The following is a 26281-nucleotide window of genomic DNA, read 5'->3' on the forward strand; positions in this document are numbered from 1 at the left end:
GTTTTTAGCATGAAGGGCTGTTGAATTTTGTCAAAAGCCTTTTCTGCATCTATTGAGATAATCATGTGGTTCTTGTCTTTGGTTCTGTTTATATGCTGGATTACGTTTATTGATTTGCGAATGTTGAACCAGCCTTGCATCCCAGGGATGAAGCCCACTTGATCATGGTGGATAAGCTTTTTGATGTGCTGCTGAATCCGATTTGCCAGTATTTTATTGAGGATTTTTGCATCGATGTTCATCAGGGATATTGGTCTAAAATTCTCTTCTTTTGTTGTGTCTCTTCCAGACTTTGGTATCAGGATGATGTTGGCCTCATAAAATGAGTTAGGGAGGATTCCCTCTTTTTCTATTGATTGGAATAGTTTCAGAAGGAATGGTACCAGCTCCTCCTTGTACCTCTGGTAGAATTCAGCTGTGAATCCATCTGGTCCTAGACTTTTTTGGTTGGTAGGCTATTAATTATTGCCTCAATTTCAGAGCCTGATATGGTCTGTTCAGGGATTCAACTTCTTCCTGGTTTAGTCTTGGAAGAGTGTAAGTGTCCAGGAAGTTATCCATTTCTTCTCGATTTTCTAGTTGATTTGCATAGAGGTGTTTATAGTATTCTCTGATGGTAGTTTGTATTTCTGTGGGGTCGGTGGTGATATCCCCTTTATCATTTTTATTGCGTCTATTTGATTCCTCTCTCTTTTCTTCTTTATTAGTCTTGCTAGTGGTCTGTCAATTTTGTTGATCTTTTCAAAAAACCAACTCCTGGATTTATTGATTTTTTGGAGGGTTTTTTGTGTCTCTATCTCCTTCAGTTCTGCTCTGATCTTAGTTATTTCTTGCCTTCTGCTAGCTTTTGAATGTGTTTGCACTTGCCTCTCTAGTTCTTTTAATTGTGATGTTAGAGTGTCAATTTTAGATCTTTCCTGCTTTCTCTTGTGGACATTTAGTGCTATAAATTTCCCCTACACACTGCTTTCAATGTGTCCCAGAGATTCTGGTATGTTGTATCTTTGTTCTCATTGGTTTCAAAGAACATCTTTATTTCTGCCTTCATTTCGTTATGTACCCAGTAGTCATTCAGGAGCCGGTTGTTCAGTTTCCATGTATTTGAGCGGTTTGGATTGAGTTTCTTAGTCCTGAGTTCTAGTTTGATTGCACTGTGGTCTGAGAGACAGTTTGTTATAATTTCTGTTCTTGTACATTTGCTGAGGAGTGCTTTACTACCAATTATGTGGTCAATTTTGGAATAAGTGCGATGTGGTGCTCAGAAGAATGTATATTCCGTTGATTTGGGGTGGAGAGTTCTATAGATGTCTATTAGGTCCGCTTGGTGCAGAGATGAGTTCAATTCCTGGATATCCTTGTTAACTTTCTGTCTCGTTGATCTGTCTAATGTTGACAGTGGAGTGTTGAAGTCTCCCATTATTATTGTATGGGAATCTAAGTCTCTTTGTAAGTCTCTAAGGACTTGCTTTATGAATCTGGGTGCTCCTGTATTGGGTGCATATATGTTTAGGATAGTTAGCTCTTCCTGTTGAATTGATACCTTTACCATTATGCAATGGCCTTCTTTGTCTCTTTTGATCTTTGATGGTTTAAAGTCTGTTTTATCAGAGACTAGGATTGCAACCCTGCTTTTTTTTGTTCTCCATTTGCTTGGTAGATCTTCCTCCATCCCTTTATTTTGAGCCTATATATGTCTCCGCATGTGGGATATGTCTCCTGAATACAGCAGACTGATGGGTCTTGAGTCTTTATCCAGTTTGCCAGTCTGTGTCTTTTAATTGGAGCATTTAGTCCATTGACATTTAAGGTTAATATTGTTATGTGTGAACTTGATCCTGCCATTATGATATTAGCTGGTTATTTTGCTCGTTAGTTGATGCAGTTTCTTCCTAGCCACGATGGTCTTTACATTTTGGCATGTTTTTGCAATGGCTGGTACCGGTTGTTCCTTTCCATGTGTAGGGCTTCCTTCAGGGTCTCTTGTAAGGCAGGCCTGGTAGTGACAAAATCTCTAAGCATTTGCTTATCTGTAAAGGATTTTATTTCTCCTTCACTTATGAAACTTAGTTTGGCTGGATATGAAATTTTGGGTTGTAAATTATTTTCTTTAAAAGCGTAGAATATTGGCCCCCACTCTCTTCTGGCTTGTAGAGTTTCTGCCGAGAGATCTGCTGTTAGTCTGATGGGCTTCCCTTTGTGGGTAACCCGACCTTTCTCTCTGGCTGCCTTTAAGATTCTTTCCTTCATTTCAAATTTGGTGAATCTGGCAATTATGTGTGTTGGAGTTGCTCTTCTGGAGGAGTATCTTTGTGGCGTTCTCTGTATTTCCTGAATTTGAATGTTGGCCTGCCCTACTAGGTTGGGGAAGTTCTCCCGGATGATATCCTGAAGAGTGTTTTCCAACTTGGTTCCATTTTCCCCCTCACTTTCAGGCACCCCAATCAGACGTAGATTTGGTCTTTTTACATAACCCCATACTTCTTGCGGGCTTTGTTCATTTCTTTTCTTCTTTTTTCTTTTGGTTTCTCTTCTCGCTTCATTTCATCATTTGATCCTCAATCGGTGATACTCTTTCTTCCAGTTGATCGAGTCGGTTACTGAAGCTTGTGCATTTGTCACGTATTTCTCGTGTCATGGTTTTCATCTCTGTCATTTTGTTTATGACCTTCTCTGCATTAATTATTCTAGCTGTCAATTCTTCCACTCTTTTTTCAAGATTTTTAGTTTCTTTGCCCTGGATACGTAATTCCTCCTTTAGCTCTGAGAAGTTTGATGGACTGAAGCCTTCTTCTCTCATCTCATCAAAGTCATCCTCTGACCAGCTTTGATCCGTTGCTGGCGATGGGCTGCGCTCCTTTCAGGGAGAGATGCGCTCTTATTTTTTGAATTTCCAGCTTTTCTGCCCTGCTTTTTCCCCATCTTTGTGGTTTTATCTGCCTCTGGTCTTTGATGATGGTGACGTACTGATGGGGTTTTGGTATAGGTGTCCTTCCTGTTTGATAGTTTTCCTTCTAACAGTCAGGACCCTCAGCTGCAGGTCTGTTGGAGATTGCTTGAGGTCCACTCCAGACCCTGTTTGCCTGGGTATCAGCAGCAGAGGTTGCAGAAGATAGAATATTGCTGAACAGCTAATGTACCTGTCTGATTCTTACTTTGGAAGCTTCCTCTCAGGGGTGTACTCCACCCTGTGAGGTGTGGGGAGTGAGACTGCCCCTAGTGGGGGATGTCTCCCAGTTAGGGTACTCAGGGGTCAGGGACCCACTTTAGCAGACAGTCTGTCCCTTCTCAGATCTCAACCTCCATGTTGGGAGATCCACTGCTCTCTTCAAAGCTGTCAGACAGAGTCATTTGCGTCTGCAGAGGTTCCTGCTGCTTTTGTTGTTGTTGTTGTTAACTGTACCCTGCCCCCAGAGGTGGAGTCTACAGAGACAGGCAGGCCTCCTTGAGCTGTTCTGGGCTCCACCCAGTTCGAGCTTCCCAGCGGTTTTGTTTACCTACTTAAGCCTCAGCAATCACGGGCGCCCCTCCCCCAGCCTGGCTGCTGCCTTGTGGTTAGATCGCAGACTGCTGTGTTAGCAATGAGGGAGACTCTGTGGGCGTGGGACCCTCCCGGCCAGGTGTGGGATATATTCTCCTGGTGTGCCCGTTTGCTTAAAGCGCAGTATTGGGGTGGGAGTCACCCGATTTTCCAGGTGTTGTGTGTCTCAGCTCCCCTGGCTAGGAAAAGGGATTCCCTTCCCCCTTGCGCTTCCCAGGTGAGGCGATGCCTCGCCCTGCTTCAGCTGTCGCTGGTCGGGCTGCAGCAGGTGACCAGCACCGATTGTCCGGCACTCCCTAGTGAGATGACCCCAGTACCTCAGTTGAAAATGCAGAAATCACCGGTCTTCTGTGTCATTTGCGCTGGGAGTTGGAGACTGGAGCTGTTCCTATTTGGCCATCTTGCTCTGCCCCGACCCACATTTTCTTAATCCAGTCTGTCACTGATGGACATTTGGGTTGATTCCAAGTCTTTGCCAGTATGAATAGTACTGCAATGAACATACGTGTGCATGTGTCTTTATAGCAGCATGACTTATAATCCTTGGGTATATCCCCAGTAGTGGGATGGCTGGGTCAAATGGTATTTCTAGTTCTAGATCCTTGAGGAATCGCCACACTGTTTTCCACAATAGTTGGACTAGTTTACAGTCCCATCAACAGTGTAAAAGTGTTCCTATTTCTCCAATCCTCTCCAGCACCCATTGTTTCCTGACTTCTTAATGATTGCCATTCTAACTGGTACGAGATGGTATCTCAATGTGGTTTTTATTTGCGTTTCTCTGATGGTGAGTGATGATGAGCATTTTTTCATGTGTCTGTTGGCTGTATGAAGGTCTTCGTTTTAGAAGTGTCTGTTCAGGCCGGGCGCGGTGGCTCAAGCCTGTAATCCCAGCACTTTGGGAGGCCGAGACGGGTGGATCACGAGGTCAGGAGATCGAGACCATCCTGACTAACACGGTGAAACCCCGTCTCTACTAAAAAAATACAAAAAACTAGCCGGGCGAGGTGGCAGGCGCCTGTAGTCCCAGCTACTCGGGAGGCTGAGGCAGGAGAATGGCGTAAACCCGGGAGGCGGAGCTTGCAGTGAGCTGAGATCCGGCCACTGCACTCCAGCCTGGGCGACAGAGCGAGACTCCGTCTCAAAAAAAAAAAAAAAAAGAAGTGTCTGTTCATATCCTTTGCCCACTTTTTGATGGGGTTGTTTGTTTTTTTCGTGTATATTTGATTGAGTTCTTTATAGGTTCTGGATATTAGCCCTTTCTCAGATGAGTAGATTGCAAAACTTTTTTCCCATTCTGTAGGTTGCCTGTTCACTCTGATGGTAGTTTCTTTTGCTATGCAGAAGCTCTTTAGTTTAATTAGATCCCATTTGTCAATTTTGGCTTTTGTTGCCGTTGCTTTTGGTGTTTTAGACATGAAGTCCTTGCCCATGCTTATGTCCTGAATGGTATTACCTAGGTTTTCTTCTAGGGTTTTTATGGTATTAGGTCTAACATTTAAGTATCTAATCCATCTTGAATTAATCTTCGTATAAGGAGTAAGGAAAGGATCCAGTTTCAGCTTTCTACTTATGGCTAGCCAATTTTCCCAGCACCATTTCTTAAATAGGGAATCCTTTCCCCATTTCTTGTTTCTCTCAGGTTTGTCAAAGATCAGATGGCTGTAGATGTGTGGTATTAATTCAGAGGACTCTGTTCTGTTCCATTGGTCTATATCTCTGTTTGGGTACCAGTACCATGCTGTTTTGGTTACTGTAGCCTTGTAGTATAATTTGAAGACAGGTAGCGTGAGGCCTCCAGCTTTATTATTTTGACTTAGGATTGTCTTGGCAATGCGGGCTCTTTTTTGGTTCCATATGAACTTTAAAGCAGTTTTTTCCAATTCTGTAAAGAAAGTCATTGGTAGCTTGATGGGGATGGCATTGAATCTATAAATAACCTTGGGCAGAATGGCCATTTTCACGATATTGATTCTTCCTATCCATGAGCATGGTATGTTCTTCCATTTGTTGGTGTCCTCTTTTATTTCACTGAGCAGTGGTTTGTAGTTTTCCTTGAAGAGGCCCTTTACATCCCTTGTAAGTTGGATTCCTAGGTATTTTATTCTCTTTGAAGCCATTGTGAATGGGAGTTCATTCATGATTTGGCTCTCTGTTTGTCTGTTACTGGTGTATAAGAATGCTTGTGATTTTTGCACATTAATTTTGTATCCTGAGACTTTGCTGAAGTTGCTTATCAGCTTAAGGAAATTTTGAGCTAAGATGATGGGGTTTTCTAAATATACAATCATGTCATCTGCAAAGAGGGACAATTTTACTTCATCTTTTCCTAACTGAATACCCTTTATTTCTTTCTCATGGCGATTGCGCTGGCCAGAACTTCCATACTATGTTGAATAGGAGTGGTGAGAGAGGGCATCCCTGTCTTGTGCCAGTTTTCAAGGGGATGCTTCCAGTTTTTGCTCATTCAGTTTGATATTGGCTGTGGGTTTGTCATAAATAGCTCTTATTATTTTGAGACAAGTTCCATCAATACCGAATTTATTGAGAGTTTTTAGCATGAAGGGCTGTTGAATTTTGTCAAAGGCCTTTTCTGCATCTATTGATATAATCACGTGGTTTTTGTCTTTGGTTCTGTTTATATGCTGGATTACATTTATTGATTTGCGTATGTTGAACTAGCTTTGCATCCCAGGGATGAAGCCCACTTAATCATGTTGGATAAGCTTTTTGATGTGCTGCTGGATTCGGTTTGCCAGTGTTTTATTGAGGATTTTTGCATCGACATTCATCAAGGATATTGGTCTAAAATTCTCTTTTTTTGTTGTATCTCTGTCAGGCTTTGGTATCAGGATGATGTTGGCCTTGTAAAATGTGTTAGGGAGGATTCTCCCTTTTTCTATTGATTGGAATGGTTTCAGAAGGAATGGTACCAACTCCTCCTAGTACCTCTGGTAGAATTCGGCTGTGAATCCATCTGCTCCTGGACTTTTTTTGGTTGGTAGGCTATTAATTATTGCCTCATTTCAGAGCCTGTTATTGGTCTATTCAGGGATTCAACTTCTTCCTGGTTTAGTCTTGGGAGAGTGTAAGCGTCCAGGAAATTATCCATTTCTTCTAGGTTTTCTAGTTTATTTGCCTAGATATGTTTATAGTATTCTCTCATGGTACTTTGTATTTCTGTGGGGTCGGTGGTGATATCCCCTTTATCATTTTTTATTGCGTCCATTTGATCCTTCTCTCTTTTCTTCTTTATTAGTCTTGCTAGCTGTCTGTCAATTTTGTTGATCTTTACAAAAATCCCATTACTCGATTAAATGATTTTTTGGAGGGTTGTTTTGTGTCTCTATCTCCTTCAGTTCTTCTGTGATCTTAGTTATTTCTTGCCTTGTGCTAGCTTATGAATGTGTTTGCTCTTGCTTCTCTAGTTCTTTTAATTATGATGCTAGGGTGTCAATTTTAGATCTTTCCTGCTTTCTCTTGTGGGCATTTAGTGCTACAAATTTCCCTCTACACACTGCTTTAAATGTATCCCAGAGATGCTGGTATGTTGTATCTTTGTTCTCATTGGTTTCAAAGAACATCTTTATTTCTGCCTTCATTTCGTTACGTACCCAGTAGTCATCAGAAGCAGGTTGTTCAGTTTCCATGTTGAGCTGTTTTGAATGAGTTTCTTAGTCCTGAGTTCTAGTTTGATTACACTGTGGTCTGAGAGATAGTTTGTTATAATTTCCGTTCTCTTACATTTGGTGACGAGTGCTTTACTTCCAACTATGTAGTCAATTTTGGAATAAGTGCGATGTGGTGCTGAGAAGAATGTATATTCTGATGATGTGGAGTGGAGAGTTCTGTAGATGTCTATTAGGTCCACTTGGTGCAGAGTTGAGTTCAATTCCTGGATATCCTTGTTAACTTTCTGTCTCATTGATCTGTCTAATGTTGACAGTGGGGTGTTAAAGTCTCCCATTTTTATTGTATGGGAGTCTAAGTCTCTTTGTAAGTCTCTAAGGACTTGCTTTATTAATATGGGTGCTCCTGTATTGGTTGCATATATATTTAGGATAGTTAGCTCTTCCTGATGAATTGATCCCTTTACCATTATGTAATGGCCTTCTTTGTCTCTTTTGATCTTTGATGGTTTAAAGTCTGTTTTATCAGAGACTAGGATTGCAACTCTTGCTTTTTTTTGTTTTCCATTTGCTTGGTAGGTCTTCCTCCATCCCTTTGTTTGGAGCCTATGTGTATCTGCATGTGAGATGAGTCTCCTGAATACAGTAAACTGATGTGTCTTGACTCTTTATCCAATTTGCTCCTCTGTGTCTTTTAATTTGACCATTTAGTCCATTTACATTTAAGGTTAATAATGTTATGTGTGAACTTGCTCCTGTCATTATGATATTAGCTGGTTATTTTGCTCGCTAGTTGATGCAGTTTCTTCCTAGCATCATTGGACTTCACATTTTGACATGTTATTGCATTGGCTGGTACCTGTTTTTCCTTTCCTTATTTAGTGCTTCCTTCAGGATCTCTTGTAGGGCAGGCCTAGTGGTGAGAAAATCTCTAAGCATTTACTTGTCTGTAAAGGAATTTATTTCTCCTTCACTTATGAAACTTAGTTTGGCTGGATATGAAATTTTGGGTTGTAAATTATTTTCTTTAAAAGCGTAGAATATTGGCCCCCACTCTCTTCTGGCTTGGAGAGTTTCTGCTGAGAGATCTGCTGTTAGTCTGATGGGCTGCCCTTTGTGGGTAACCCGACCTTTCTGGCTGTGCTTAACATTTTTTCCTTCATTTCAACTTTGGTGAATCTGACAATTATGTGTTTTGGAGTTGTTCTTCTCAAGGGGTATCTTTCTAGCATTCTCTGTATTTCCTGAATTTGAATGTTGGCCTACCTTACTAGGTTGGGGAAGTTCTCCTGGATGATATTATGCAGAGTGTTTTCCAACTTGGTTCCATTTTCCCCATCACTTTCAGGCACATCAATCAGACGTAGATTTGGTCTTTTCACATAATCCCATATTTCTTGGAGGCTTTGTTCACTTCTTTTTACTCTTTTTTCTCTACATTTTTCTTCTCGCTTCATTTCATTCATTTGATCTTCAATCGCTGATACTCTTTCTTCCAGTTCATCCAGTCGGTTACTGAAGGTTGTGCTTTTCTGCACTGCTTTGTCCCCATCATTCTGGTTTTATCTGCCTTTGGTCTTTGATGATCATGACGTACTGATGGGGTTTTGGTGTGGGTGTCCTTTCTGTTTGTTAGTTTTCCTTGTAACAGTCAGGACCCTCCGTTGTAGATCTGTTGCAGTTTGCTTGATGTCCACTCCAGACCCTGTTTGCCTGGGTATCAGCAGCAGAGGCTGTAGAAGATAGAATATTGCTGAACAGCGAGTGTTGCTGTCTGATTCTTGCTCTGGAAGCTTCGTCTCAGGGGTGTACCCTGACGTGTGAGGTGTGAGGTGTCAGTCTGCACCTAGTGGGGGATGTCTCCCAGTTAGGCTACTCAGGGGTCAGGGACCCACTTGAGCAGGCAGTCTGTCTGTTCTCAGATCTCAGCCTCCGTGCTGGGAGATCCACTGCTCTCTTCAAAGCTGTCAGACAGGGGCATTTACCTCTGCCGAGGTTTCTGGAGCTTTTTGTTTAGCTATGCCCTGTCCCCAGAGGAGGAATCTGCAGAGGCAGGCTGGCCTCCTTGAGCTGTGTTGGGCTCCACCCAATTCGAGCTTCCCGGTGGCTTTGTTTACCTACTTAAGCTTCAGCAATGGCAGGCACTCGTCCCCCATCCTTGCTGCCACCTTGCAGTTAGAACTCAGACTGCTGTGCTAGGAATGAGGGAGGCTCCGTGGTGTGGGACCCTCTGGGCCAGGTGTGGGATATAATCTCCTGGTGTGCCTTTTGCTAAGACCCTTGGTAAAGTGCAGTATTAGGGTGGGAGTTACCCGATTTTCCAGGTGCTCTGTGTCTCAATTTCCTTTGGCTAGAAAAAGGAATTCCCTTCCCCCTTGTGCTTCCCAGGTCAGGCGATGCTTTGCCCTGCTTCAGCTCTCACTGGTTGGGCTGCACCCATGGACCAGTGTCAACTGTCTGACACGTCCCTGTGAGATGAACCTGGTACCTCAGTTGAAAATGCAAAAATCACCCATCTTCTGTGTTGCTCACACTGGGAACTAGAGGCTGGAGGTGTTCCTATTTGACCATCTTGGGCGTGCCCCCCTCTTGTTGTCATTCTTTTAGCAGACGATCCAGTTATGTTCATAACACAATTCCTTCTTCCATTTGGTAAGCATGCATCTAATCTCTGTTCAATTTTCAAAGTTTTTTCTATACTACTTTGGTTCTGCCTCATGCATGAATCACCCAGGGGTTTGTTTGAGACTTGGGTCATGGCTTAGAACTGTTCCATTTTTAAAGTTTTGCTACACTGCTTTTGGTCTGTCCCAAGTCTATGCTTTTCAGCAGTAAGCCCAATATTGTGCAAGTCCATATATAGAATTAAAGGATCTTCTTTTCTTGTTTTCCCCTCCTCAAAATTCTTCCCAACTCTTTCTGGCCAATAGAGTCCTTTCTGCCACTTTCTCTGACCAGAAATATGGGACTTTTATTGGGATTTTAGCTGTCCACACCACTAGTTTGCCATGCACCTCCTTGACTTGTTTGTTCTTGTTTTCTTTTCAGAGTCCTTGGGTAGCTGCTTTCTGCATTTATCTAAAATTTTTCATTTTATTTAGGTATAGAAATAGGTTGTTAGTTGTTTTACCTTGCCATGCTAGATGAGGAATTCTTGAATAACCTTTTAAGCCAATTAACCTCTCTTAGACTTAGTTTCCTTATTGTAGAACGTGAGTAATAATTCTTGTTCTATCTATTTCACAGCAGTATTGGGAAAGTACTATGATATAATATACATGAAAGGATTATTCCATATTAACCTTTCTCTGGCTGGCATTATGCCCATTCACTATGACTCCCACATCATAGGGAAATCTTCTGAAAAAAATAGTTTAACTTCTTATTTGGAATAATTTTAGACTTTCAGAAAAGTTGCAAAAACAGTACAGTGAGCTCATATATATCCCTCACCAGTTTCATCTAGTGTTAATAGTTTACACAACCAGAACACAATGATCAAAACCAGAAAATTAACAGTAATTCCATGGTATTAATCAAATTACAGAAGTTTTACTAATTTCACCACTTTTTCTTTGAATATGCTTTTTCTGATCTAGTATCCAATTCAAGGCCCCACATCAGCAATAATCCCTCAGTCTTTGGTCTCTAATGACCATGATATTTTTGATGATTACTTATTATTCTGTATAATGTCTCTCAATTTGAATACATCTGATATTTTCTACTGATTAGATCAAGGTTATGGATTTTTGGCAATAATACCACAGAAGCGACATTGTACATCATATCACATCATATCCACATGAAGTTGGCATAAATTACTATTGGAGATGTTAACTTTGATCAGTTGATAAAGGTGGTGTCTACCAGGTTTCTCCATTGAAAATCTCCTAATTTTCTCTTTATAATTAATAAATATATTATAGCAGATATCTTGAGAATATGCAAATATCCTGTTCCTTCTCAAATATTCACCTGCTAATTTTAGCATGTATCAATGGGTCTTATCTACAGCAACTATTACTGTGCTGTTTGCCTAATTGTGATTTTCTATTTCTCTCATTCCTTCTACATGTATTAATTGTAACTCTTTCCTAAATAAGAGCTTTCCTTTCTTCCCATTTATTTATTTGTTATTAAATTATCTATTTGCATCAGTACAGATTTATGCATATTTTATGAGTTATAATTCAATACTATCATTATTTATTTTGTTGCTCAAATGGTTCTAGTGTTGGCCATAAGAACTTTTACAGGTTGGCTCCTTGTCCTTTCAATATGCCTCCATATTATTTTAAACAAGTCCTTATTTTCTTGCACCGCAAAATGTGCCAGGATAATCTTATACTTTTTCTGCCCCAATTCTGGAATCAACTTCTTCTCCAAGGAACCTGGTTCCTTTTTTTGGAGGTCATTCCAGTTTTATTAATTTTTCTTTTAATGTTCTTTTTCTGTTCCAGTATCCCTTCCAAGGTCCTACATTGTACTAGTTGTTGTTGTTTATAAGCCAAGATTTTGGTTCAGTTGTGTTTGTTGCTCCTAGAATTTTATTACTCTAGGCCCTTTCAGTGGACAGAGGTAGGAAATATACACATAAATACACACTCACACATACCTATATTTATTTCTGCATTTGTTTATCTATCTCTCTATCTAATCTATTTTTAAAAACCTGAGTTCACACTGATACCTCTGATTCTAGTCCAACACTTTTGGTTTATTATAACCTTTCCTCTACCTATATTGTAACTTCTTCCTCTGACTATGAAAAATCTACTATTATCTACAGTAGGTATATTTTTTCTATCTTAGTGTACACATAAAATATTTTCAAAATTAATAAAACCCCTGTAAGGAATAAGTTTACATAGTAGAGTATGGTATTTGTGTATAATTGCTTTTGTCTTAAGCTTACTGTGTCCAGTCAAACTACTGTTTTCCAAAATTACTGTACTGGTTTCCTAGAACTGCTGTAACAAAGTACCCAAAACTGGGTGGCCTCTTGGTTAGGGAATCTAGAAGTCCAAAATTAAGGTGCTAGCAAAGTTGGTTTCTTCTGAGGGCTGTATGAAGTAGAATCCCTTCTATGTCTCTCTCCTCACTTCTGATGGTTTGCTGGCAATCTTTGTTTTATAAATGCATCACTCCAATCTCTGCTTTCATCTTCACATGACATTCTTCCATTATGTATGTTTCTTCTGCCTTCTGTGCTTGTCTGTTTCTGTGTCCAAATTCTTCCTTTTCATAAGGGCATAAGTCATATTGGATTAGGGCCCAACCTAATGGCCTCATTTCAACTTGACTATCCCTATTTCCAAATAAAGTCACATTCTGAAATACTAGGTGTTGGCGCTTCAACATATAATTTTTTGGGAGACGCACTTCAACCCATAATACTTGCATTAGTTCTTTTCTTCCCCATCTGCTTCAGTTATATTGTAGTTGTACTGGGCATTCTTAATACAGTCATATACATTATTTACTGTTTGTATTCCATTTTGGGTCCTCCCCCTACTCTCACCCTTAGTATGACTGATTTTAACTATTTACTTATTTTGGAAGTATGTGAAACATTACTATGGTACTGAGTCAATGTTATATAAAAAGACATATTGAAACAAGGGTCCCTCCTCTCTCATCCTTTACTATCTTATTCCCATTTTCATATTCTGTTGACCCATTTCACAACAATCCCATGGAAGCAGCCTCTTTAGTTCCTGGTTTATCCTTCCTATATTTATTTTGCACAAATGAGCAAATACATGCTGATTTTCTCGTATTTCCTTTTCTTTCATAAAGGTTAATATACTAAAGATATTCTTTGATACATCACCTTTTTCACTTAATAGTATGTCCTAAAACCATGCCAAATCATTTCACAGTTTCTTCATTCATTTTTACACCTACATAGCGCTTGTGACAGGCAAACTCCAAGGTTGTTCCATAATCTGTACCTCTTAATGTTCACGTCCTTGTGTAATTCCCTGCCCTTGAGTATGGGCATGGCTTGTGACTTGTCTCTATCCAGTAGGATATGGCAAAGGGAGGCCAGCACAGTGACTCATGCCTGTAATCCCAGCACTTCAGGAGGCCAAAGCTGGTGGACTGCTTGAACTGAGAATTCAAGGCCACCCTGGGCAATATGGCAAAACCCCATCTCTACTAAAAAAAAATACAAAGTGAGCTGGGTATGGTGGCATGTGCATGTAGTCCTAGCTACTAAGGAGCTGAGACTAGAGGATCAGTGGAGCCCAGGAGGTGGAGGTTGCAGTGAACTGAGATCATGCCACTGCACTCCAGCCTGGCGACAGGGCAAGACCCTGTATCAAAGGAGGAGGATGAGGAGGAGGGAGGGTAAGGGGGAGGTGGAGGGGGAGGAGGAGGAGGACAAAGGTGATGGGATGTCAATTCCATGATTATATTGCATAACACTGTTACTTCCATCTTGCAAGCAGACTCTCTACATTGAGTCTCTCCCTTGCTAGCACTGATGAAGGAAGCCAACACATGGAGAGTTTCACATGGCCAGGACTATGGGAAGCCTCTAGTTCCTGAGGACAGATTCCAGCTGACAGCCAGCAAGTAGCTGAGGCCTTTGGTTTAACAATCCTCAAGAAATTGAATCCAGCAAACAATGATACTAGTTTAAAAGATGATCCCTCTTTAGTAGAGCCTCAGATGACTTCCAGTGTTGGTCAATACTTGATTGCAGTCTTACCCAGTTAAGATATATCAGGATTCCTGACCCCCAGGAACTTAGAAATAATAAATATGTGTTTTTAAAGCCACTCAGTTTGTGATCATTTGCTACACAGCAATATATTACTAATACAGCAATTCATTGTTCAGATGTACCATAGTTTATTTGACTGCTATTCTATGTGTAAGCATTTAGGTTATTTCCAATATTCTGCAATTGCCAACAATGTTGCAATGAATAACCCGCACATATGTGCTTTCATGTTGTTGGAGATATATCTTCAAAGTCAATCCCTAGAAGTAGAGTTTCTGGGTAAAAATGTAAATGCAGAATTTGCTGGCATGGAATAGGAATGGCTATTCCTATTCCAAATAGGAATGGCTCCGGTCTGCAGCTCCCAGCGAGATTGACGCAGAAGGCAGGTGATTTCTGCATTTCCAACTGAGATACCCAGTCCATCTCATTGGGACTGGTTGGACAATGGGTGCAGCCCACAAAGGGCAAGCCGAAACAGGGTGGGGCATCACCTTACCCAGGAAGCGCAAGGGGTCGGGGGATTTCCCTCCCCTACCAAAGAGGAGCCATGAGAGACTGCACCTGGAGGAATGGTGCACTCCAGCCCAGATACTGCACTTTTCCCATAGTCTTCACAACCAACAGACCAGGAGATTCCCTCTGGTGCCTACACCACCAGGGCCCTGGATTTCAAGCACAAAACTGGGTTGCCATTTGGGCAGACACTGAGCTAACTGCAGGATTTTTGTTTTGTTTTGTTTTGTTTTCCATACCCAGTGGCACCTGCAAGGCCAGCAAGACAGAACTGTTCCCTTCCCTGGAAAGGGGGCTGAAGCCAGGGAGCCAAGTTGTCTGGCTCAGCAGGTCCCACCCCAATGGAGCCCAGCAAGCTAAGATCCACTGGCTTGAAAATCCCACTGCTGGCACAGCAGTCTGAGTTCGACCTGGGATGCTCAAGCTTGGTTGAGGGAGAGGTGTCTGCCATTACTGAGGCTTGAGTGCACAGTTTTCCCCTCACAATGTAAACAAAGCCACCAGGATGTTCAAACTGGATGGAGCCCACCACAGCTCAGCAAGGCTGCTGCGGTCAGACTGCCTGTCTAGATTCCTCCTCTCTGGGCAGGCATCTCTGAAAAAAGGGCAGCAGCCCCAGTCAGGGACTTATAGATGAAATTCCCATCTTCCTGGGACAGAGCACCTGGGGGAAGGGGCAGCTGTGGGTGCAGCTTCAGCAGACTTAAATATCCCTGCATGAGGGCTCTGAAGAGAGCAGCAGATGTCCCAGCGTAGCGTTCAAGCTCTGATAAGGGACAGACTACCTCGTCAAGTGGGTCCCTGACCCCCGAGTATCCTGACTGGGAGACACATTCCAGTAGGAAGCGACAGTCATCTCATACAGGAGAGCTCTGGCTAGCATCTGGCAGGTGCCCCTCTGGGATGAAGCTTCCAGACAAAGGAACAGGCAGCAACCTTTGCTGTTCTGCAGCCTCTGCTGGTGATACCCAGGCAAACAGATTCTGGAGTAGACCTCCAGCAAACTCCAGCAAACCTGCAGCAGAGGGCACTGACTGTTAGAAGGAAAACTAACAAATAGAAAGGAATAGTATGAACATCCAGAAAAACAAAATGTCCACTCAGAGACCCCCATTCAAAGGTCAGCAATGTGAAAGACCAAAGGTAGATAAATCCATGAAGATGGGGAGAATTCAGTGCAAAAAGGCTGAAGATTCCAAAACCAGAACACCTCTTCTCTTCCAAATGATCACAATTCCTCACCAGCAAGGGAACAAAACTGGACAGAGAATGAGTTTGACGAATTGACAGAAGCAGGCTTCAGAAGGTGGGAAATAACAAACTCCTCTGAGCTAAGGGAGTATGTTCTAACCCAATGCAAGGAAACTAAGAACCTTGAAAAAAAGGTTAGATGAATTTCTAACTAGCATAACCAGTTTAGAGAAGAACATAAATGACCTGATGGCACTGAAAAACACAGCATGAGAACTTCTTCAAGCATAAGCAACTATCAATAGCTGAATCAATCAAGCAGAAGAAAGGATATCAGAGATTAAAGATCAACTCAATGAAATAAAGCGAGAAATCAAGATTAGAGAAAGAAACTAACAAAGCCTCCAAGAAATATGGGACTATATGAAAAGACCAAATCTATGTTTGATTGGTGTACCTGAAAGTGATGCTAAGAATGGAACCAAGTTGGAAAACACTCTTCAGGATATTATGTAGGAGAACTTCCCCAACCTAGCAAGACAGGCCAACATTCAAATTCAGGAAGTACAGAGAACAGCACAAAGATATTCCTCGAGAAGAGCAACCCCAAGACACATTATCGTCAGATTCACCAAGGTTGAAATGAAGGAAAAAATGTTAAGGACAGCCAGAGAGAAAGGTCGAGGTACCCACAAAGGGAAGCCCATCAGACTAACAGCAGATCTCTCAGCAGAAACCCTACAAGCCAGAAGAGAGTGGGGCCAAAATTCAACATTCTTAAAGAAAAGAATTTTCAATCCAGAATTTCATATCCAGCCAAACTAAGCTTCATAAGCAAAGGAGAAACAAAATCCTTTATAGACAGGCAAATGATGAGAGATTTGGTCACCACCAGGCCTGCCTTAAAAGAGCTCCTGAAAGACGCATTAAACATGGAAAGGAACAACCGGTACCAGCCACTGCAAAAAACATGCCAAATTGTAAAGACCATTGATGCTATGAAGAAACTGCATCAACTAGCAGGCAAAATAACTAGCTAACATCATAATGGCAATATCAAATTCACACATAACAATAGTGACCTTAAATGTAAATGGGCTAAATGCCCAAATTAAAAACACAGAGTGGCAAATTGCATAAAGAGTCAAGACCCATTGGTGTGCTGGATTCAGGAAACCCATCTCATATGCAAAGACACACATAGGCTCAAAATAAAGGGATGGAGGAATATTTACCAAACAAATGGAAAGCAGCAAAAAAAAAAAAGGGGGGGGGGTTGCAATCCTAGTCTCTGATAAAACAGACTTTAAACCAACAAAGATCAAAAGAGACAAAAGAGGGATTTACATAATGGTAAAGGGATCAATGCAACAAGAAAAGCTAACTATCCTAAATATATATGCATCCAATACAGGAGCACCCAGATTCATACAGCAAGTTCTTCGAGACCCATAAAGAAACTTAGATTCCTACATGATAATAGTGGGAGACTTTAACACCCCACTGTCAATATTAGACTGATTAATGAGACAAAATTAAAAGGGATATCCAGGACTTGAACTCAGCTCTGGACCAAGCAGACCTAATAGACATCTACAGAACTCTCCACCCCAAATCAACAGAATATACATTCTTCTCAGCACCACATCACACTTATTCTAAAAATGACCAAATAATTGGAAGTAAATGATTCCTCAGCAAATGCAAAAGAACAGAAATCATAACAAACAGTCTCTCAGACCACAGTGCAATCAAATTAGAATGCAGAATTAAGAAATTCACTCAAAACTGCACAACTACATGGAAACTGAACAACCTTCTCCTGAATGACTACTGGGTAAATAATGAAATTAAAGCAGAAATAAATGAGTTCTTTGAAACCAATGAGAACAAAGACACAACGTACCAGAATCTCTGGGACACATTTAAAGCAATATGTAGAGGGAAATTTATAGCACTAAACACCCACAAGAGAAAGCAGGAAAGATCTGAAATTGACACCCTAATATCACAATTTTAAAAACTAGAGAAGTAAGAGCAAACAAATTCAAAAGCTAGCAGAAGACAAGAAATAACTAAGATAAGAGCAGAACTGAAGGAGATAGAGACATGAAAAACCCTTCAAAAAAATCAATGAATCCAGAAGCTGATTTTCTGAAAAGATCAACAAAACAGACAGACTGCTAGCCAGACTAATAAAGAAGAAAAGAGAGTAGAATCAAAGAGATGCAACATAAAATGATAAAGGGGATATCACCACCAATCCCACAGAAATACAAACTATCAGAGAATACTATAAACACCCCTACACAAATAATTAGAAAATCTAGAAGAAATAGATAAATTCCTGGACACATACACCCTGCGAAGACTAAACCAGGAAGAAGTCAAATCCCTGAACAGACCAATAAAAAGTTCTGAAATTGAGGTAGTAATTAACAGCCTACAAACCAAAAAAACGTCTGGACCAGATAGATTCACACCCGAATTCTATTAGAGGTACAAAGAGGAGCTGGTACCATTCCTTCTGAAACTATTCCAACAATAAAAAGACTAACTAATTTTATGAGGCCAGCATCATCTTGATACCAAAACCTGACAGAGACATAACAAAAAAAGAAAATTTCAGGCCAATATCCCTGATGAACCTTGATGTGAAAATTGTCAGTATCTGAAAATAATAAGAGCTATTTATGACAAACCTACAACCAATATCATACTGAATGGGCAAATGCTGGAAGCATTCCCTTTGAAAACTAGCACAAGAAAGGATGCCCTCTCTCACTACTCCTACTCAACATAGTATTGGACGTTCTGGCCAGGGCAATCAGGCAAGAGAAAGAAATAAAGGGTATTCAAATAGGAACAGAGGAAGTCAAATTGTTATCTCTGTTTGCAGATGACATGATTGTATGTTTTGAAATCCCCATCATCTCAGCCCAAAATCTCCTTAAGGTGATAAGCAACTTCAGCAAAGTCTCAGGATACAAAATCAATGTGCAAAAATCACAAGCATTCCTATACACCAATAACAGACAAATGGAGAGCCAAATCATGAGTGGACTCCCATTCACAATTGCTACAAAGAGAATAAAATACCTAGGAATACAATTTACAAAGGATATGAAGAACCTCTTCAAGAAGAACTACAAACCACTGCTCAATGAAATAAGAGAGGACACAAACAAATGGAAAAACATTCCATGCTCATGGATAGCAAGAATCAATATTGTGAAAATGGCCATAATTCCCAAAGTAATTTATAGATTCAATGCTATGCCCATCAAGATACCATTGATTTCCTTTACAGATTTGGAAAAAAACTACTTTAAATTTCAAATGGAACCAAAAAATAGCCCTCATAGTCAAGACAATCCTAAGCAAAAAGAACAAAGCTGGAGGCATCACACTACATGACTTCAAACTCTACTACAAGGCTACAGTAACCAAAACAGCATGGTACTTGCACCAAAACAGAGATATAGACCAATGGAACAGAACAGAGGCCTCAGAAATAATGCCACACATTTACAACCATCTGATCTTTGACAAACCTGACAAAAACAAGCAATGGGGAAAGGATTCCCTATTGAATAAATGGTGTTGGGAAAACTGGTTAGCCATATTCTGACAACTGAAACTGGATCCCTTCCTTACACCATGTACAAAAATAACTCAAGATGGATTAAAGACTTAAACATAAGACCTAAAACCATAAAAACCCTACAAGAAAACCTAGGCAATACCATTCAGATCATAAGCATGGGCAAAGACTTCATGACTAAAACACCAAAAGAAATGGCAACAGAAGCCAAAATTGACAAACGGGATCTAGCTAAACTTAAGAGCCTCTACACAGCAAATGAAACTATCATTAGAGTGAACAGGGACCCTACACAATGGAAGAAAATTTTTGCAATCTATCCATCTGACAAAGGGCTAATATCCAGAATCTATAAATAAACAAATTTACAAGAATAAAGCAAACAACCCCATCAAAAAGTGGGTGAAGGATAGGAACAGACACTTCTCAAAAGAAGACATTTATGCAGTCAACAAACACATGAAAAAAAGTGCATCGTTTCCCAAAGATCTTTATTGAGACGGGCAATTGGAATGTTTGCATCTTCGTAAAAATGGAGACTATGTCCTATGTCCGTGTTATTACAGAAGAGCTTGAAAACCTTTATGTATGTGCCTAGTAAGGACACTAACCTGCTCGGTTAAAAGTTCTAATAAAAAGTTGTGTGATAAAAAAAAAATAGAAAAGAAAAAAAGCTCATCATCACTAGTCATTAGAAAAATGCAAATCAAAACCACAATGAGATACCATCTCACACCAGTTAGAATGGCGATCATTAAAAAGTCAGGAAACAACAGATGCTGGAGAGAATGTGGAAAAATAAGAATGCTTTTACACTGTTGGTGGGAGTGTGAATTACTTCAACCATTATGGAAGACAGTATGACGATTCCTCAAGGATCTAGAACTAGAAATAGCATTTGACCCAGCAATCCCATTACTGGGTATATACCCAAAGGATTATAAATCATTCTACTATAAAGACACCTACACACGTATGTTTATTGCAGCACTGTTCACAATAGCAAAGACTTGGAACCAACCCAAATTCCCATCAATGATAGACTGAATAAAGAAAATGTGGCACATATACACCATGGAATACTATGCAGCCATAAAAAAGGATGAGTTTATGTGTTTTGCAGGGACATGGATGAAGTTGGAAACCATCATTCTCAGCAAACTAACACAAGAACAGAAAACCAAACACCACATGTTCTCACTCATAAATAGGAGTCGAACAATGAGAACACATTGACACGGGTCAGGGGGGCGCATCACACACCGGGGCCTGTCGGGCGGTGGGGGGCTGGGGGAGGGATAGCCTTAGAAGAAATACCTAATGTAGATGACCGTTTGATGGGTGCAGCAAACCACTATGGCACATGTATACCTATGTAACAAACCTGCATGTTCTGCACGTGTACCCCAAAACTTAAAGAAAAAGAAAGAAAGGTAAATGCATGTGTAGTTTCATAAGATATTTTCAGCTTTCTCTCTAGAAAAGTTGTGCCAATTTGAACTTCCACCAGTAATGTATCAGAGTACCTGTTTCCCCACAACATTACAAATAGAATGTATTGTCGTATTTTTTAATTTTGCCAGATTAATGGGTGAAAATTGTATCTCAGTGTTGTTGAAATTTGCATTTTTCTAATTATGGGTGATTTTAACATTTTTTCCAATGTTTGAGGGCCATTTTAATTTTTTTGGAGATGGATAAATTGTATTTTGGGAAATCAGAGAGCAAGTCTATTCAATTTATCAGGATTTCCAGAGCTCAGGATGAGGTTTAGGAATTAGATTTAAGATATTAAGAGTTTTGAATAAGCTCATTGAGTGAAAGGTCTATGTGAATCAGTTGGTTAGCTCCTTAACTCTAAAACTCTATCTGAGGACCCTGGTTGTTGTTCACATTGAAATGGTATGAGAAGAATCTAGGAAGCATGCTGGCTAGAAGTAGCACACTAGTGTAAAGAGCCAGGGTTTGGGAATTAATAGATCTTTGCTTGATTCCTAAATCTGCCCCTTACTAGGAAAGTGAACTTAGTGAATTTATTGAACCTCTCTGAGGTTTAGTTTTTTCACCTGTAAAAAAATGGAAATAACAAAAGTCCTTTTCTGCTGATTGTTGTGTGAGGTAAGTATGATACTATATATGTTTAGTTCCTAGCATATGGAAGACTTTTCACAAATGTAAGTTTTGTCTCTTCCTTTCCTTTTGTCACACCCCTCTCACTAATCAAGGAGAAAATAGTAAGAATAAAAATCACAGAAATAAGTAGTAAAATAAGACCCATATTCTGGGCCTTTGGAAACCATCTGAAGAATTAACCCAAAAATTTAAAGTTAAACATAGAAATAATGTTCTTGGTTGGTCCTTCCCTTTTCTCACTGCTTCTCCAAACTTTCTTCTATCTAAATTTCTTCAACACTTAAAACCTATGCCTCAAACTCAATCGTCTAATCATTTTTACACATTTGCTCAATAAGAACTGATTGAGTATCTACTACTTAGCTTGGATCATTATCATAGTTACATTCTACACAATGTCACAACATGAAAGGATTTTAGCTATGACCTAGTCCAACCTCATACTTTTACAAATTAGAGGAACTAATCACAGAGAGAGTAAGTTATTTCCATAGCAAGTTATATTCCATAGCAAGTTAGTAGCAAGATCATGATTAGAATCCAAGTTTTCTGATACTTGAGTCAATGCTAATCTCACAATTTGTGGTGGCTTTTCTGATTATTTTTATATGGTCTACAAGTTAACCCAAGAACCTTTACGAGAAGAGCAAAACAATCTAAAATTAGTAAGTAGATAACAGCAGGCTGGCTGCCCAGGGCAACGTACTGCTGATGGATGGTGAGATTTTGACAGATGAATCTTTCAATCTCTTTCCAAATTCCAGCTAGTTGATAAATGAATCATTCATTTGCCACCATCCTGACAGAATAGCTGCAGTTTCCTCTGTCCTCCCTGCACTCAGGACAGCCTCATTAGAGAGCAAAGGGAACACTTAGAGATTTGGGCCTGTGCCTTATCATCTTAACTTGCCTGCAGGTCAGAGGCCAACATAATACATTCTGGTAAAGGAGAGTTCTCTGATGTACAGGTTTGTTTTGTTTTGTTTTGTTTTGTTTAATATAACCAAACTGTATCTTGAGGCCTGTACTTGTTGTGAGAAGAGGCAAGGAAGAATGGACAGTGGTAAATTTCTAGTCACCAAATTCAATTTAATTCAATTCAAAGGAGCATCCTCAATGTTCCAGGCACTATGATACCTCCAGGAATGTAGCAGTCAATACAACACTATTTCTGTCTTCAAGAAACTTGCAGTTTATTTAAGTTCACAGTCATAAACACAATTATGATACAAGGAATTTTGAAATAGGTGCTATAAAAGAAGTCCAAGTAGTCTGCTAAGGGTGCAGAAAGAGAGGAACAAATTACTTTCTAGTGAAGCAAATAGGATTGACTTTATTAAAAAGCTGATATTTTAGTCAGGTTCTAAAGGGTAAGGATTTTAGTGAGTAGAGAACAAATCCAAAGACATTACAGGCTTACAAATTGCAGAAGACAAAGGTCAGAAGATGTGAAATGGACTGACCTAGCTTCAAATAGAAATTATAAGAGTTTAGGATAAGTGAAGGATTTTGTGGATGATGACTTGGGCAAGGCCAGATCATGGAACACTTGAAAAGCATGTTAAATGTTTGGACTTAAATCCATAGGCAGATTGTTTTTTTGTTTGTTTGTGTTGTTTGTGAAACAGGGTCTCACTGTGTCACCCAGGTTGGAGTGCAGCGGAATGGTCATAGCTCACTGCAGCCTTGATTTCCCAGGCTCAAGAAATCCTCCCCCCTCAGTGCCTGCTAAGTGGCTAGAACTACAGGCATTAGCCACCACACCTGGCTAACTTTTTTGTTTTTTATCTATTGTAGAGACAGGAACTCACTGTTTTCTAGGCTGGGCTGTAGCAATCCGCTCTCCTCAGCCTCCCAAAGTGCTGCGATTACAGGAATGAGTCAATGCTCCTGGCCTATATGCAGAGTTTTGGAAGAAAAAAAAAAAAAAAGAACGATGTGACTCAAACTCTGTTTAAAAAGAATAATTTTTTTTTTTTTTTTTTTTTTTTTTTTTTGAGACAGGGTCTCACTCTGTTGCCAAGGCTGGGGTGCAATGACGCAATCTTGGCTCACTGCAATCTCTGGCTCTTGGGTTCACATAATTCTCGTGCCTCAGCCTCCTGAGTAGCTGGGACTACAGTCTCCACCACCATGCCTGGCTAATTTTTGTATTTTTTGGTAGAGACCAGGTTTCACCATGTTGGCCAGGCTGGTCTCAAACTCCTGACCTCAAGTGTTCCTCTTGTCTTGGCCTCCCAAAGTCCTGGGATTACAGGCAAGAGCCACCATGCTCAGCCAAAAAAGAATAATTCTGATAGCAATATGTAGCTTATAGCACAGGACAGCAAGACTAGAAGTAGGAAGAAGCTATTACAAAAGTCCAGATGAGAGATAATGATTATCTGGCCTAGGACAATAGCAGTGGAGATGGAAGAAAGGAACCAGATCATAAAGATACTATGGAAGTAAAATGAATGCAATAGGAAAGTTAGTGTTGCTGATAAGGGAAAAGAAGAAAACAAGGAATTTCATCTGAGTGACTGGTTGAACCACCATTAGTAAAAGTAGGAAATAAAGAGGAGAAACAAGTTTGGGAGGTAGAGAGATATGAACAGACACTTCTCAAAAGAAGACATTTATGCAGCCAACAAACATATGACAAAAAGCTCATCATCACTGGTCATTAGAGAAATGCAAATCAAAACAACAGATGCTGGGGAGGATGTGGAGAAATAGGAACGCTTTTACCCTGTTGGTGACGGGTTGAAGGGTGCAGCAAACCACTATGGCACGTGTATACCTATGTAACAAACCTGCATGTTCTGCCCATGTATCTAAGAACTTAAAGTATAATAATAAAAAAATTAAAAAAAAGAATTGCGGACCCCAAGAGCCCACTTGGTGCTCTACACCCCTGTGGCTGAGCTGGTATCTGCAGTGCAAGACAAAGTCCCCTTTATTTTCCCTCTGTTTTTCTCAACCAGAAGGAGTCTTTCCCTGTAGTCACCACAGCTGTGAATATGCTGAGTCTCCCCTGCAGCAAGCAAGTCTCAGAGTCTCACCGAAGGCCCACAGTGTACTATCTGAGTATTGCTGCTGGTTATTCAGTGACCAAGGGCTCTTTAGTCAACAGGTGATGAGTCCTGCCAGGACTGGGTCTTTCCCTTCAAAGCATCATGTTCCCTTATGTCCCATGATATATCTAGATATATCCAGGAGCTAGGGCCTCGAATGGGGGCTTCATGTCTCTGACCGATGGCTTATCCTACTTGGATATCTAAGATGCAAGACAAAGTCATCTTTACTCTTCCTTCTCTCCTCAAGTGGAAAGAAGGGGTCTCTTTTGGAGCCACAAGCTGTGCAGCCTGGGGTTTGCGGACAGCTGGTGCAACACTTTCTTAGCCTCCCCGGCTTGTGTATCAGTATGTTGCATGTCCCTCGTGTCCTCTGGCTATAAGCCTAGCTCTGCACTAGGACTTGCCTAGGAGTTGCAGTCCTTGTGGCATAGACTGCCTTTCAAGTTTATTTAGAGCCCCAGAGCACTTTAGCCCATGGTGGTGAGATTTGCTGTAAATCAAGTTCTGATCATTGGGATGTGTGATTCCCCTCAAGGCAGGGCTGGTCTATATTCCTCTGTGGACAGGTGTTGGCTGAGTTTAGCCCTATTTTGCTTTCTGCTGTGATAGGGCAGCACTAGGTTCAGTACAATCTCACAATCACTGCGCTCTCCTTCTCCCAAGTACAGAGATTCTCTCTTTGTGCCACACAGCTGCTGCTGGGGGATGGGATTGGGGTGGCACTGGTGATTCCAGACTGCCTTTCCTACACTCTTCAATGATATAAACTTAAAACCAGGTACTGGGTACTCACCTATCTGCATATGTGATAGAACATATGTGCATATGTTCTGCATTTTTATCATTTCTTCAGGTTTATCTTCTAGTTTATCAATTTTTCTCTATCAAAACTGCTACCAGTTCTAACACAAATTGTAAAGCTTTTTATTATGAAAATTTTAAATGTATACAAAGTAAACAAAATAGTAAAATGGATGCCCATAAACTTATCACCCAGCTACAACTTTGATACTTCTGCCATTCTTGTTTTATCTATACTGATTCCCTGCCCCACCCTCAATTTGATTATTATTTTCATAGATATTTTAAAGTAAAATGTACCTGCATTGAATGCACTAATCTAAATTATATACTTTTGGCAAATACCATGCAACTTATACCCCTGTCAAGCTATTGACATTTTCATATCTCCAGAAATCTTCCTTATGCTACTTCCAGTCTCTCACTGGCAGCTCTAGAACTCCATATAAAATGGTATAATACAGTATGTCTAGTCTAGCTTCTTTCACTCAACATAATGTCTGGGAGATGTATCCATATTGTTTAAATATCAGGAATTCAGTCCCTTCTATAACTGGGTAGTACTTTATTGTGTGAATATACCACAATTTTTTATGCAGTTTATGCATTCTCCTGCTGATGAACATTTGGTGTGTTTCCAATTTGGAGCTATTATGAATGAAGCTGCTGTAAGCAGCCTTCTAAAACTTTAAGTGGACATATTTTTTGTTGTCATTTCTTTTGGACGAATACCTAGGAGTGCAATTGCTGGATCAAAGTAGATTTATGCTTGCCTTTAGAAGAAACTGCCAAAATTCACTTCAAAGTTCTTGAACCATCTAACATTCCAATCAAAAATGTGTGAATGTTTTGGTGGCTCCAACTCCTTTCCAGTACTTGGTATTTTTAGTCTTTTCAATTTTAGCCAGTCTAGTGTATATTAATTCATATTTCATTATGATTTTCATTTGCTTTTCTCTGAAAACTAATGATTTTGATCACTTTTTCATGTCTTATTGGGCTTCTATAAAGCATCTGTTAAGTTTCTTGTCCATTTATTATTGGAGGGTATTTCCCATTTATTATGTAGTTTTA

The sequence above is a fragment of the Trachypithecus francoisi genome, unplaced genomic scaffold, assembly GCF_009764315.1.
Source record: "Trachypithecus francoisi isolate TF-2019V2 unplaced genomic scaffold, Tfra_2.0 Lachesis_group6, whole genome shotgun sequence".
NCBI classification, from domain to species: Eukaryota; Metazoa; Chordata; class Mammalia; order Primates; family Cercopithecidae; genus Trachypithecus; species Trachypithecus francoisi.